At 36.9% G+C, this 13,782-nt stretch overlaps 1 protein-coding gene across 4 annotated transcripts in view; it reads left to right on the top strand.

Annotated features, from left to right (window-relative positions):
• The first annotated feature begins 1,626 nt into the window (after positions 1–1,626).
• Positions 1,627–13,782, top strand: part of LOC138331907 (tripartite motif-containing protein 2-like) — an 81,377-nt gene continuing 69,221 nt past the window's right edge. For 2 of the 4 annotated variants that reach the window (XM_069279766.1, XM_069279763.1), the window contains exon 1: positions 1,627–1,789. The gene's annotated coding sequence lies outside the window, so the exon portion shown is untranslated. The remainder of the gene's footprint in view (positions 1,790–13,782) is intronic. The other 2 variants (XM_069279769.1, XM_069279768.1) reach the window with 2 other exon arrangements.

Here is a 13,782-nt window from a genome sequence, read left to right as displayed (position 1 = left end):
ATGTTTAAGAAATTAAGCTGTGAAAGACATTCCGATGGACAGACAAACATGTTTGATGCCTTATAAATATTACCCTATTGCATGATCGTAAAAGGCGACTAAATTTAGGATCTTATCTTTTCTCTTCTTCCTAGCTGACTTTATTTTTCCGAATGCCTCCCTTTGCACCGCCTTACTTTTGGCCTTGAGTTGAGCGTTTGCCCCTCTGAGGAACGCTCTGGGTTCTGTACCCTGGCCGAGACACACTGAAATCTATAAAAGTGGTGGTTTCTGCTCCTGCTTAGCGCTCAGTATACAGGGAGTGGGGCGGCATGCTTCAGTGATATAGCACTATAAAAAGGACAACAGTGTTCCACAATAAAAGAAGACACATCACGAACATACCAGTCTCCCAAAACACTCACCCCGCACTTCACACACGCTACACATGTACACTGCATACATGGGAGGCCGTCCTTACATGAACCTGGCTGTTAATAGGACGTTAAAATAATCAAACATTTATAAATATTAATTACGTCACAAAACGTGTGCACTGTCAAGTGTTATTGATTTGATACCTTATGTTAATACGTGTGTTTAGATAGGTACAATCTGCAGACGTCGCTTTACAATGACGAATAACGCTGTAAAATGACCCCAAACAACCCCAAACAAATTCAAGTTTCCCTACATAATCTTTACCAGTGAAGACACATTTCGCTGTCTTATCGATTGGCGAAATGATCATTAACTAATACGCGGAAATTAGAACGACAGCGGGAAACACAATATGACCAGCTAGGTTTATGAAAAATAATACATGTGTATTTTATTTATTTTACTAAATTGTGCAGAAGATGATGATAAGTGTAATATAAACGTTAAGGTTATAACTTTTGCGACTCTACAAAATTATCAATCTCGTTTTACAGTATTACGCTTTTCTGTCTTTCTTCGAAATAAAATTAGGCTAGTTATTTTGCATGTCTGATTTAAGAGTTTCACAAATTAAGGAAATGATATAGCATAGAAATTATCTCAGAAATTCTCATTAAAGGCACGACGATCTAGATCTGGTGGTCAGACTATCGGCTATATCTGTGGAAGAACCTTTGGTACAGGAACAGCATCACAACATGTACAGAAGTAACGCTCGGGGTCTCTCTGTGTTTATTAATAGTTAAATAAGTGTACATGATAAGTATAAAAGCACTGTGGAGATACTATACATTGATAACTATGTCATTGACACTCCACACTCTCAAGATGGGACGGAATACGTGTGATAGTATCGGTACTGAAAAACACGCGTGGGTGAGGAGAGAGAAGGGGAGCGGGAGGGGGGCTGAGTGATAGAGAATAACATGCCGTAAACCGATATTACGTCACAGGTGTATCCTGCCTAAGAGATAATTCCGTCATCACTTAAGATAGCAATCAGCAAAGCTACAACTGTTCCAATGCGTTAGAAACACGGGAACTACTTTTCTATATAACTTGACCATGACATAATTTATCTGATTTTTACAAAATATCAAATAACGTTTAAACTATATTGACGTCATATTTGTTGCGCATGCATGACCGACACGCGGATCTATTTATAGGTATGTTACCTACGTTTCCATTCCATCATATGTAGTTCCTCCTGTAACCGGTAGCTGTCGACACATGCGCAGAAACACTCCTAGGAGATAAAAGTAGAGAAGAGACTTCAATATACTCCCATAAGCTTGAGTGTGTTTATTTTAGCGTTTCGAGGCCGGAATTCGTGACAAGTTGGAATTTACTTATTCATCCAATAATCGTAAGTACTGAACGTGATAATTATTATGTACGATATATTTGACATATAGGTTTGTTATAGCCGGGGATTAACAATTAATTAATCTGACATACGTCTCATTTATGTATGTATGTATAGAACAAATATATAATATATGTCATGGGTATTATACAGGTATTACATGGGAAACTGAAACTGATTTACACTTACAATATATCGATTAAACCTGTCTTTGATATAAGACCATATTATAACTAAGTGGGAAGTCAACGCCTTCGTCCATTACCTGCCCTATTAAAGGATCATACAGATCCGGGGTCTACATGTACATGAGTTTTAAGTGTAAATTATGTATGATGAAAATTGTTTCACAGTAATACAGAAATACCAATGACTATCATAATATAGCACAAACACATTCCGGAATGTGTATATCGGTGATATTCTAAAGCGGAAAATGTGGGGTACGTACATCCTATACATCTTATACATAGTATTCTCGCAGACAACATAAACTGACCATTTGTCAATAGATTAATCCCAACTGTTTGATCAATCGTGTGAATACCAGCCTACATTATATATAAGCTGTTACCCCATCATTAATTAGCAGGGGTCCCACTCCCCAACCCTATTGATGGGAGATGAGGCGGGAGGGGGTCTCTCTATCATCATGCAGACACCCAGACGTTGATGCACACAGCTCGTGGCGCGGACTGAAGCACGTGAGATTCCTGTCAGATTGGGTTTCACGTCGTCATGACAACGCGATCTGTTGCTACATTGAGGTAGTAGTTATGAGTTTTGGTGGGTTGTGAGTTTTCCAACATAATAACTTCTAACGGTCGTAGGTAAATAGTGAATTATGGGTACCAATGTGGCGTGCTATACTGTTAAAGTAGTTAAATAAATATTACGTTACTATATCGTCGTGTCCCTAAGGTATAACACAGACCGTACCTTGCAAAACATCCATCGTGCCGATATGCGATTTTGAAACACTTTGTGATGACGTTGAAGATTCTTTTACACGAATGTTAGTTTTGCAGGAATCTTGCAAACCTTTTACATGCCGAACAACTTCGTATTATGATTATTTTTCTTTGTCATTACCATAGTAATTTGTATGAAAGCAACAGGTACGTTATGTTAACGTTTAGCCCAAATGAACAGGTTGACAGTCGTCAATGACAAACTAACAGAAACTATCTATCATAAAATTATCAAAATCACTTAATGTGCTTAAAGCACTTTTACAGCACAGTAAGCTGTTGTATTCGGTGGCCGAGTAAAGAGTCACGACATTTACCACAACCCCTCCACAGCGGGTTCGAATCCCATGCGGGCAGTTGCCAATTGACTATTTCCTGTTCCGGTTTCCACCAATAAACCTGGCACGTCCTTACATTTGTTGTTGATAGGACAAAACTAAACAAACCAAATCATTCAACTGTTGAAATATTGCACAATTTCAACAGCGACTTTATTCTCTGTATCTAACAGGGCAACAAACTTTTTCACCGCCATAGTATTGTTAAATCTATCTTAAAAAAAACCTTGCCAAATATGGTTTATCTGTAGACATATATTCGAAATAAGAATGAAAACACACACCATCTTACAAATCCAGTCACTCGATATCAGAGGAGCGCATTCTTGGCAATCGTATGAAGCTATTTTTATCAGATAGTAGGTCTTTCAATCGAATTAACACATTTTTCATTCTATTTTAAAATCGTTAGTCATACCTATTGTTTGCCAAATGATAAATTGTTACTACTGTAATACCTGCATATATCTGTGATATACGACAATAATTACGTCCGTGCACTGGGACGTTCTTTGCGAGCGATACATGTGTTTGACATATGTGCATGTTTAAGTACGTTATTTTGCGATCTTGAAAAACAATACACAAAATGTATACATAGCCAGAATGTGTACCTTCTCTTCGGATACCGACCATTTTATATTTCCATAGGCATGTATCTTTCTGTTTTAACTTTCTAATTGGTGGTGTCCTCTACCAAGGATACGCTGCAAATATGTAACATGTGGATTGTGGACTGCGTTCCGCAATTAACCCTGGGAGAGATTGGGATATGTTGTACTTCGCTATTGTTATTGACCTGGTAAGCTATTTTCTGAGGGTAAATTGAGGATTTTTATGTAAAACCAATTTTAGCTAGAAAAATACTTAACTGACCAATAGGATTTCCCATCCTCCCTCCCATTTGTCGCCCTTTCTTCTGGTCTCGGCCATAGACACATGAAAGAGGAAGTGACATACAGGAAGTGGGTCCCCTGTTGGGTGAATCCCTGGAATAATCTATTTATATGACTTGTGTATTCAAATGACCTCTAAGAAGGTACACAAGATCCCGGCTACTGGTCGCTATCCGCATGCCCGCACTTTATCACATTAATTTCACGAGATATGATTTAATTGATCAATAAAGTACTAAATAATTTCAATTACCTCAACCCTTTAGCAAAACGTGTTACAACTTTATATTCTTTTATTTCTTTAACTCAAAATGTTGAGTGTTGATAGTCGACCTTTGAAACGTATCTGGTAACAATATCTATAGCTGAATTGAGACTTTTCACAATTACAGAAGGAATCATTCGCACTTCCCTCATTCACATGCGATATTCGTTTTCTAAATTTACCAAACAGTTCTAAATCGGATAATAAGATCTGGTCTGACAGAACCGGAAACGATTTATAAAACTCCTCAGATAAAACATTAACTTCCTTCTAAATACACTTAATCCCACGTGAACTTCCATGACCTGGGCTATAAATAAGTATGCAATTACATCTCGTGAGCAGTGGTCGTTAACTTGTCCCAAAATAGCAGCATTTCAACCATCTTAGTTGGTTGTTTAACTTCACCGATTCCTTCTATCTGTCTGGTTCCGGCTTAGTGTATTTCATCAAAGCTGACACTTACAGTCGAGGGATGTGATAGGTTCCAGATGTCAGTATGTTACAGCGGTTCTGATTGGACAACATCTGACCGGTCACTGTACTCGTGATTTCTGATATAGTTATGAGAATCACATATCAAACCTATAACAGTCCATGTAATTTGTCAAAGAGTTCTTTTAAAGGGACAAAAAAAGGGACAATTCAATTAAAAAAAACATCAAAATTTACACTTATATCAGAAACAAACCAGTTCTAATGGAAGTCAGATTAGTTGGTTTTACTGTGATATGCCAGAAAAGCCCATGGTGGTGAAAGTTTGCTCTCCGCCATTACACATTGTGGTCGGACGTCTTTCATGCCAAACCCCTGCCCTTGCTCGTGGAGTAATGCAAATTTTGTCTACTCAAATCGCTCTTACAGTAGTGTGTTTATTTTATTAGGTAAAATGTTTAGCCTTGAACATCATTTCATCAACTCCTCAGAGGTTATATATTTCATGTTAAGTTACGTGACATTGGCTCAGGTTTTGGTACCACGTACATATTATACCTTCTTAATCGTATTGCTCTACCAGTTGAAATTTTATTGGTTTCAATTAAAACACTTAACACTGACGTGGAATTTGTCAATATTTTATGTTATATGTTTCATAAGAAATGTAGAACAATTCATGCATGAAATATTTTCCTTCGTGGTTATCTAACAAAAATAGCCTGAATGATCATCATGAATTGTCACTTTAATAACATATTGTACTGTTATGTACTAACATATTTCCATAGCTATATCACTAATATTTTGTTGTATGATTTTGATCAGTACAATATGTCAGATCTACAGTTCATGCATCCTCGATATTTCATGGTTTACTATCACTGTCGTTACATCCACCCACCCCTAGACTGTCAAGGCATTTAAGGAGAGGAAACAAAACTACTGACCAACAAACATTTCCTTTGAAGATATAAGAGAGCATCAAAGTCCTACAGTCTACCGATATGATCTGGTCTTTATGCACATCAAAATACTGAATTATCAGTTGTCGCCCCCAGAGCCTTCAGCTTGCTTTGAAATAGTCCAATGGTAAATATTACGACATTGAAAGTGGCCTGGAATTCAGGATAGCCTTTCAGTTTTTGAGAAAAGAATCTTGTTTTATAATAACTACAGGTTTCAGTTATGATTAGTACACTTATGAATTGATGGTCATTTGATGGTCACAGCCAGTAGCTTCGTACATTGGCAGTTGTATGCTGCCACCTATTCCGTCTTTGCATATTACAGAGTTAGCTCCCTTGCGGGTAGGTATCTATTGTTACGTCATTATTTTGTGAGCGCAATTCACGTCATTTTCTCTGAAACGTATGACGTTACGCTCGTAAACACATGACGTCACAATCAATACCTACCCGCAAGTGCAGATAACTCTGTAATATGCAAATTAGGAACAGTTTGATGTACATGATGTAAATTTTACGTTACATTTTATTATGTGTGTGTAGTTGATCATACAACTATAGATACTATGACATCTTAATCGTTATTAATATACATTGGGAAAAAATCTCCCTAGACGATTCCCAGAACCAAATATTCAGTAACGTGATCAAGTACAGCATTTCGTTTGCAATCGATTGTCAAGATGATAGAAAACTAAATATGCAATCGACAGTAAGAATAGTTTCAGTTTTATGTCAGTTTAATGTCTTTTACTATTGGAGTAGGACCGGACTGGATTGGAGTTGGACTTTGAATGTATTTTAATTGTGATTATTTGTTATTGTCTTCTTGTGTATACACACGGAACCCAGGAGTGTTTCTTGAGACCATTCTACTATACGAAAACCGAAAACCTTTACACTATTATAGTATTATTAACTCTACTCTTACTCTGTGAAAACATTATTCCTAAGTTCAGTTTTATCAATATTTCTTACATGAAGGTAATATCTAATTCACAATTGTGTTTCGGTAAGCTGATTTTAACTTGTCATTTATTTGTTTCTATGGAGAAAGAAACTGATATCATTGGCTGTATATTCTAACAAGCCTTGTGTAATACCCATGATTCCATCCCTATCTTCTATTCCCCATACAACTATCCTCTTGTAGGATATACTTTACTTGAACGTCAGCTCAAGTACCGCTACAAACACAAATGTCATTATAAACACAAAAAGGTTGTGATTCTGGACAGGGTCTAGTACTGTAAATGTACTGGTAACATTAAATATGTTAAAGGGCCCAGTACTGTAAAATGTATTGGTCACATTAAAATGTCAAAGGCCCCAGTATTGTGAATATTCTGGACACATTAAATACGACATAGGTTACAGTACTGTGAAATGTACTGGATATATTAAATACGTCAAAGGTTCTAGTACTGTGAAATGTACTGGACATATTAAATACGTCAAAGGTTACAGTACTGTGAAATGTACTGGACATATTAAATACGTCAAAGGTTACAGTACTGTGAAATGTACTGTACATATTAAATATACGTCAAAGGTCCCAGTACTGTGAAATGTACTGGTCACATTAAATACGTCAAAGGTCCCAGTACTGTGAAATGTACTGGTCACATTAAATACGTCAAAGGTCCCAGTACTGTGAAATGTACTGGTCACATTAAATATGTCAAAGGTCCCAGTACTGTGAAATGTACTGGTCACATTAAATATGTCAAAGGTCCCAGTACTGTGAAATGTACTGGACATATTAAATACGTCAAAGGTTCCAGTACTGTGAAATGTACTGGTCACATTAAATATGTCAAAGGTCCCAGTACTGTGAAATGTACTGGTCACATTAAATATGTCAAAGGGCCCAGTACTGTGAAATGTACTGGTCACATTAAATATGTCAAAGGTCCCAGTACTGTGAAATATACTGGTCACATTAAATATGTCAAAGGTCCCAGTACTGTGAAATGTACTGGTCACATTAAATATGTCAAAGGTCCCAGTACTGTGAAATGTACTGGTCACATTAAATATGTCAAAGGTCCAGTACTGTGAAATGTACTGGTCACATTAAATATGTCAAAGGTCCCAGTACTGTGAAATGTACTGGTCACATTAAATATGTCAAAGGTCCCAGTACTGTGAAATGTACTGGTCACATTAAATTTGTCAAAGGTCCCAGTACTGTGAAATGTACTGGTCACATTAAATATGTCAAAGGTCCCAGTACTGTGAAATGTACTGGTCACATTAAATATGTCAAAGGTCCCAGTACTGTGAAATGTACTGGTCACATTAAATATGTCAAAGGTCCCAGTACTGTGAAATGTACTGGTCACATTAAATATGTCAAAGGTCCCAGTACTGTGAAATGTACTGGTCACATTAAATATGTCAAAGGTTCCAGTACTGTGAAATGTACTGGTCACATTAAATATGTCAAAGGTTCCAGTACTGTGAAATGTACTGGTCACATTAAATATGTCAAAGGTCCCAGTACTGTGAAATGTACTGGTCACATTAAATATGTCAAAGGTTCCAGTACTGTGAAATTACTGGTCACATTAAATATGTCAAAGGTCCCAGTACTGTGAAATGTACTGGTCACATTAAATATGTCAAAGGTCCCAGTACTGTGAAATGTACTGGTCACATTAAATATGTCAAAGGTCCCAGTACTGTGAAATGTACTGGTCACATTAAATATGTCAAAGGTCCCAGTACTGTGAAATGTACTGGTCACATTAAATATGTCAAAGGTCCCAGTACTGTGAAATGTACTGGACATATTAAATATGTCAAAGGTCCCAGTACTGTGAAATGTACTGGTCACATTAAATATGTCAAAGGTCCCAGTACTGTGAAATGTACTGGTCACATTAAATATGTCAAAGGTCCCAGTACTGTGAAATGTACTGGTCACATTAAATATGTCAAAGGTCCCAGTACTGTGAAATGTACTGGTCACATTAAATATGTCAAAGGTCCCAGTACTGTGAAATGTACTGGACACATTAAATATGTCAAAGGTCCCAGTACTGTGAAATGTACTGGTCACATTAAATATGTCAAAGGTCCCAGTACTGTGAAATGTACTTGACATATTAAATATGTCAAAGGTCCCAGTACTGTGAAATGTACTGGACATATTAAATATGTCAAAGGTCCCAGTACTGTGAAATGTACTGGTCACATTAAATATGTCAAAGGTCCCAGTACTGTGAAATGTACTGGTCACATTAAATATGTCAAAGGTCCCAGTACTGTGAAATGTACTGGTCACATTAAATATGTCAAAGGTCCCAGTACTGTGAAATGTACTGGTCACATTAAATATGTCAAAGGTTACAGTACTGTGTGAACTGTACTGGACACATATTAAATATGTCAAAGGTCCCAGTACTGTGAAATGTACTGGTCACATTAAATACGTCAAAGGTCCCAGTACTGTGAAATGTACTGGACACATTAAATACGTCAAAGGTCCCAGTACTGTGAAATGTACTGGTCACATTAAATACGTCAAAGGTCCCAGTACTGTGAAATGTACTGAACACATTAAATATGTCAAAGGTCCCAGTACTGTGAAATGTACTGGTCACATTAAATACGTCAAAGGTCCCAGTACTGTGAAATGTACTGGTCACATTAAATACGTCAAAGGTCCCAGTACTGTGAAATGTACTGGACACATTAAATATGTCAAAGGTCCCAGTACTGTGAAATGTACTGGTCACATTAAATACGTCAAAGGTTACAGTACTGTGAAATGTACTGGTCACATTAAATACGTCAAAGGTTCCAGTACTGTGAAATGTACTGGTCACATTAAATACGTCAAAGGTCCCAGTACTGTGAAATGTACTGGACACATTAAATACGTCAAAGGTCCCAGTACTGTGAAATGTACTGGACACATTAAATACGTCAAAGGTTCCAGTACTGTGAAATATACTGGGCACATTAAATAGTCAAAGGTCCAAGTACTGTGAAATGTAGTGGACATATTAAATACGTCAAAGGTTCCAGTACTGTGAAATATACTGGGCACATTAAATAGTCAAAGGTCCAAGTACTGTGAAATGTACTGGACATATTAAATACGTCAAAGGTCCCAGTACTGTGAAATGTACTGGACACATTAAATACGTCAAAGGTCCCAGTACTGTGAAATGTACTGGACACATTAAATATGTCAAAGGTCCCAGTACTGTGAAATGTACTGGACATATTAAATACGTCAAAGGATCCCAGTACTGTGAAATGTACTGGGCACATTAAATTATATGTCAAAAGGTCCCCAGTACTGTGAAATGTACTGGTCACATTAAATATGTCAAAGGTCCCAGTACTGTGAAATGTACTGGTCACATTAAATATGTCAAAGGTCCCAGTACTGTGAAATGTACTGGTCACATTAAATATGTCAAAGGTCCCAGTACTGTGAAATGTACTGGTCACATTAAATATGTCAAAGGTCCCAGTACTGTGAAATGTACTGGTCACATTAAATATGTCAAAGGTCCCAGTACTGTGAAATGTACTGGTCACATTAAATATGTCAAAGGTCCCAGTACTGTGAAATGTACTGGTCACATTAAATATGTCAAAGGTCCCAGTACTGTGAAATGTACTGGTCACATTAAATATGTCAAAGGTTACAGTACTGTGAAATGTACTGGTCACATTAAATATGTCAAAGGTTCCAGTACTGTGAAATGTACTGGTCACATTAAATATAGTCAAAGGTTCCAGTACTGTGAAATGTACTGGTCACATAAATATGTCAAAGGTCCCAGTACTGTGAAATGTACTGGCTGTCACATTAAATATGTCAAAGGTCCCAGTACTGTGAAATGTACTGGTCACATTAAATATGTCAAAGGTCCCAGTACTGTGAAATGTACTGGTCACATTAAATATGTCAAAGGTCCCAGTACTGTGAAATGTACTGGTCACATTAAATATGTCAAAGGTCCCAGTACTGTGAAATGTACTGGTCACATTAAATATGTCAAAGGTCCCAGTACTGTGAAATGTACTGGACACATTAAATATGTCAAAGGTCCCAGTACTGTGAAATGTACTGGTCACATTAAATATGTCAAAGGTCCCAGTACTGTGAAATATGTACTGGTCACACATTAAATATGTCAAAGGTCCCAGTACTGTGAAATGTACTGGGTCACATTAAATATGTCAAAGGTCCCAGTACTGTGAAATGTACTGGTCACATTAAATATGTCAAAGGTCCCAGTACTGTGAAATAGTTACTGGTCAACATTAAATATGTCAAAGGTCCCAGTACTGTGTGTAAATGTACTGGTCACTTTAAATATGTCAAAGGTCCCAGTACTGTGAAATGTACTGGTACATTAAATATGTCAAAGGTTACCAAGTACTGTGAAATGTACTGGTCACATTAAATATGTCAAAGGTCCCAGTACTGTGAAATGTACAATGTACTGGTCACATTAAATATGTCAAAGGTCCCAGTACTGTGAAATGTACAATGTACTGGTCACATTAAATATGTCAAAGGTCCCAGTAATCTGTGAAATGTACAATGTACTGGTCACACATTAAATATGTCAAAGGTCCCAGTACTGTGAAATGTACTGGTCACATTAAATATGTCAAAGGTCCCAGTACTGTGAAATGTACTGGTCACATTAAATATGTCAAAGGTCCCAGTACTGTGAAATGTACTGGTCACATTAAATATGTCAAAGGTCCCAGTACTGTGAAATGTACTGGTCACATTAAATACGTCAAAGGTCCAAGTACTGTGAAATGTACTGTACATATTAAATACGTCAAAGGTCCCAGTACTGTGAAATGTACAATGTACTGGTCACATTAAATATGTCAAAGGTCCCAGTACTGTGAAATGTACCAATGTACTTGGTCACATTAAATATCGTCAAAGGTCCCAGTACTGTGAAATGTACAATGTTACGGTCATATTAAATATGTCAAAGGTCCCAGTACTGTGAAACAATGTACTGGTCACATTAAATATGTCAAAGGTCCCAGTACTGTGAAATGTACAAGGTATACTGGGTCAACATTAAATATGTCAAAGGTCCCAGTACTGTGAAATGTACTGGACATATTAAATACGTCAAAGGTTCCAGTACTGTGAAATGTACTGGTCACATTAAATACGTCAAAGGTCCCAGTACTGTGAAATGTACTGGTCACATTAAATATGTCAAAGGTCCCAGTACTGTGAAATGTACTGGTCACATTAAATATGTCAAAGGTTACAGTACTGTGAAATGTACTGGTCACATTAAATAGTCAAAGGTCCCAGTACTGTGAAATGTACTGGTCACATTAATATATGTCAAATGGTCCCAGTACTGTGAAATGTACTGGTCACATTAAATACGTCAAAGGTCCCAGTACTGTGAAATGTACTGGTCACATTAAATATGTCAAAGGTCCCAGTACTGTGAAATGTACTGGTCACATTAAATATGTCAAAGGTCCCAGTACTGTGAAATGTACTGGTCACATTAAATACGTCAAGGTCCCAGTACTGTGAAATGTACTGGTCACATTAAATATGTCAAAGGTCCCAGTACTGTGAAATGTAACTGGTCACATTAAAATACGTCAAGGTTCCAGTACTGTGAAATGTACTGGTCACATTAAATACGTCAATGGTCCCAGTACTGTGAAAAGTATACTGGGCACATTAAAATACGTCAAAGGTCCAAAGTACTGTGAAATGTACTGGACATATTAAATACGTCAAAGGTTCCAAGTACTGTGAAATGTACTGTGTAAATAGTCAAATTGTCAGTATGTGAAATTAGTGGAATATTAAATAGTCAAAGGTTCCAGTACTGTGAAATGTACTGGGTCACATTAAATATGTCAAAGGTCCCAGTACTGTGAAATGTACTGGTCACATTAAATAGTCAAAGATTACCAGTACTGTGAAATTGTACTGGTCACATTAAATAGTCAAAGATTACAGTACTGTGAAATATACTGTACATATTAAATACGTCAAAGGTCCCAGTACTGTGAAATGTACTGGTCACATTAAATACGTCAAAGGTTACAGTACTGTGAAATGTACTGTACACATTAAATACGTCAAAGGTTCCAGTACTGTGAAATGTACTGGTCACATTAAATACGTCAAGGTCACAGTAAATGTGAAATCTGTGTCAAATGTGCACTGGGTCACAGTACAAATAAATCGTCAAGGTCCCAGTACTGTGATATGTACTGGTCACATTTAAATACGTAATATAGTCAAAGGGGTCACATTAAAACCAAGTACTGTGAAATGTAGTGGACACATTAAATACGTCAAAGGTTTCACAGTACTGTGAAATATACTGGGGCACATTAAATAGTCAAAGGTCCAAGTACTGTGAAATGTAGTGGACATATTAAATACGTCAAAGGTTACAGTACTGTGAAATATACTGGGCACATTTAAATAGTCAATTGTCCAAGTACTGTGAAATGTAGTGGAATATTAAATACAGTCAAATAGGTTCCAGTCCTGTGAAATATACTGGGCACATTAAATATGTCAAAGGTCCAGTACTGTGAAATGTACTGTCACATTAAATATGTCAAAATGTCCTCAGTACTGGAAATGTACTGGTCACATTAAATTATGTCAAAGGTCCCAGTACTGTGAAATGTACTGGTCACATTAAATATGTCAAAGGTCCCAGTACTGTGAAATGTACAATGTACTGGTCACATTAAATAGTCAAAGGTTACAGTACTGTGAAATGTACTGGTCACATTAAATAGTCAAAGATTACAGTACTGTGAAATGTACTGGTCACATTAAATACGTCAAAGGTTACAGTACTGTGAAATGTACTGGTCACATTAAATACGTCAAAGGTCCCAGTACTGTGAAATGTACTGGTCACATTAAATACGTCAAAGGTCCCAGTACTGTGAAATGTACTGGACACATTAAATACGTCAAAGGTTACAGTACTGTGAAATGTACTGGTCACATTAAATACGTCAAAGGTTACAGTACTGTGAAATGTACTGGACACATTAAATACGTCAAAGGTTACAGTACTGTGAAATGTACTGGACATATTAAATACGTCAAAGGTTAC

This window comes from Argopecten irradians, chromosome 9, assembly GCF_041381155.1.
Source record: "Argopecten irradians isolate NY chromosome 9, Ai_NY, whole genome shotgun sequence".
Lineage (NCBI taxonomy): Eukaryota > Metazoa > Mollusca > Bivalvia > Pectinida > Pectinidae > Argopecten > Argopecten irradians.
The sequence above is the reverse complement of the archived record's forward strand: the minus strand, read 5'-3'. Positions and strand labels throughout refer to the sequence as shown.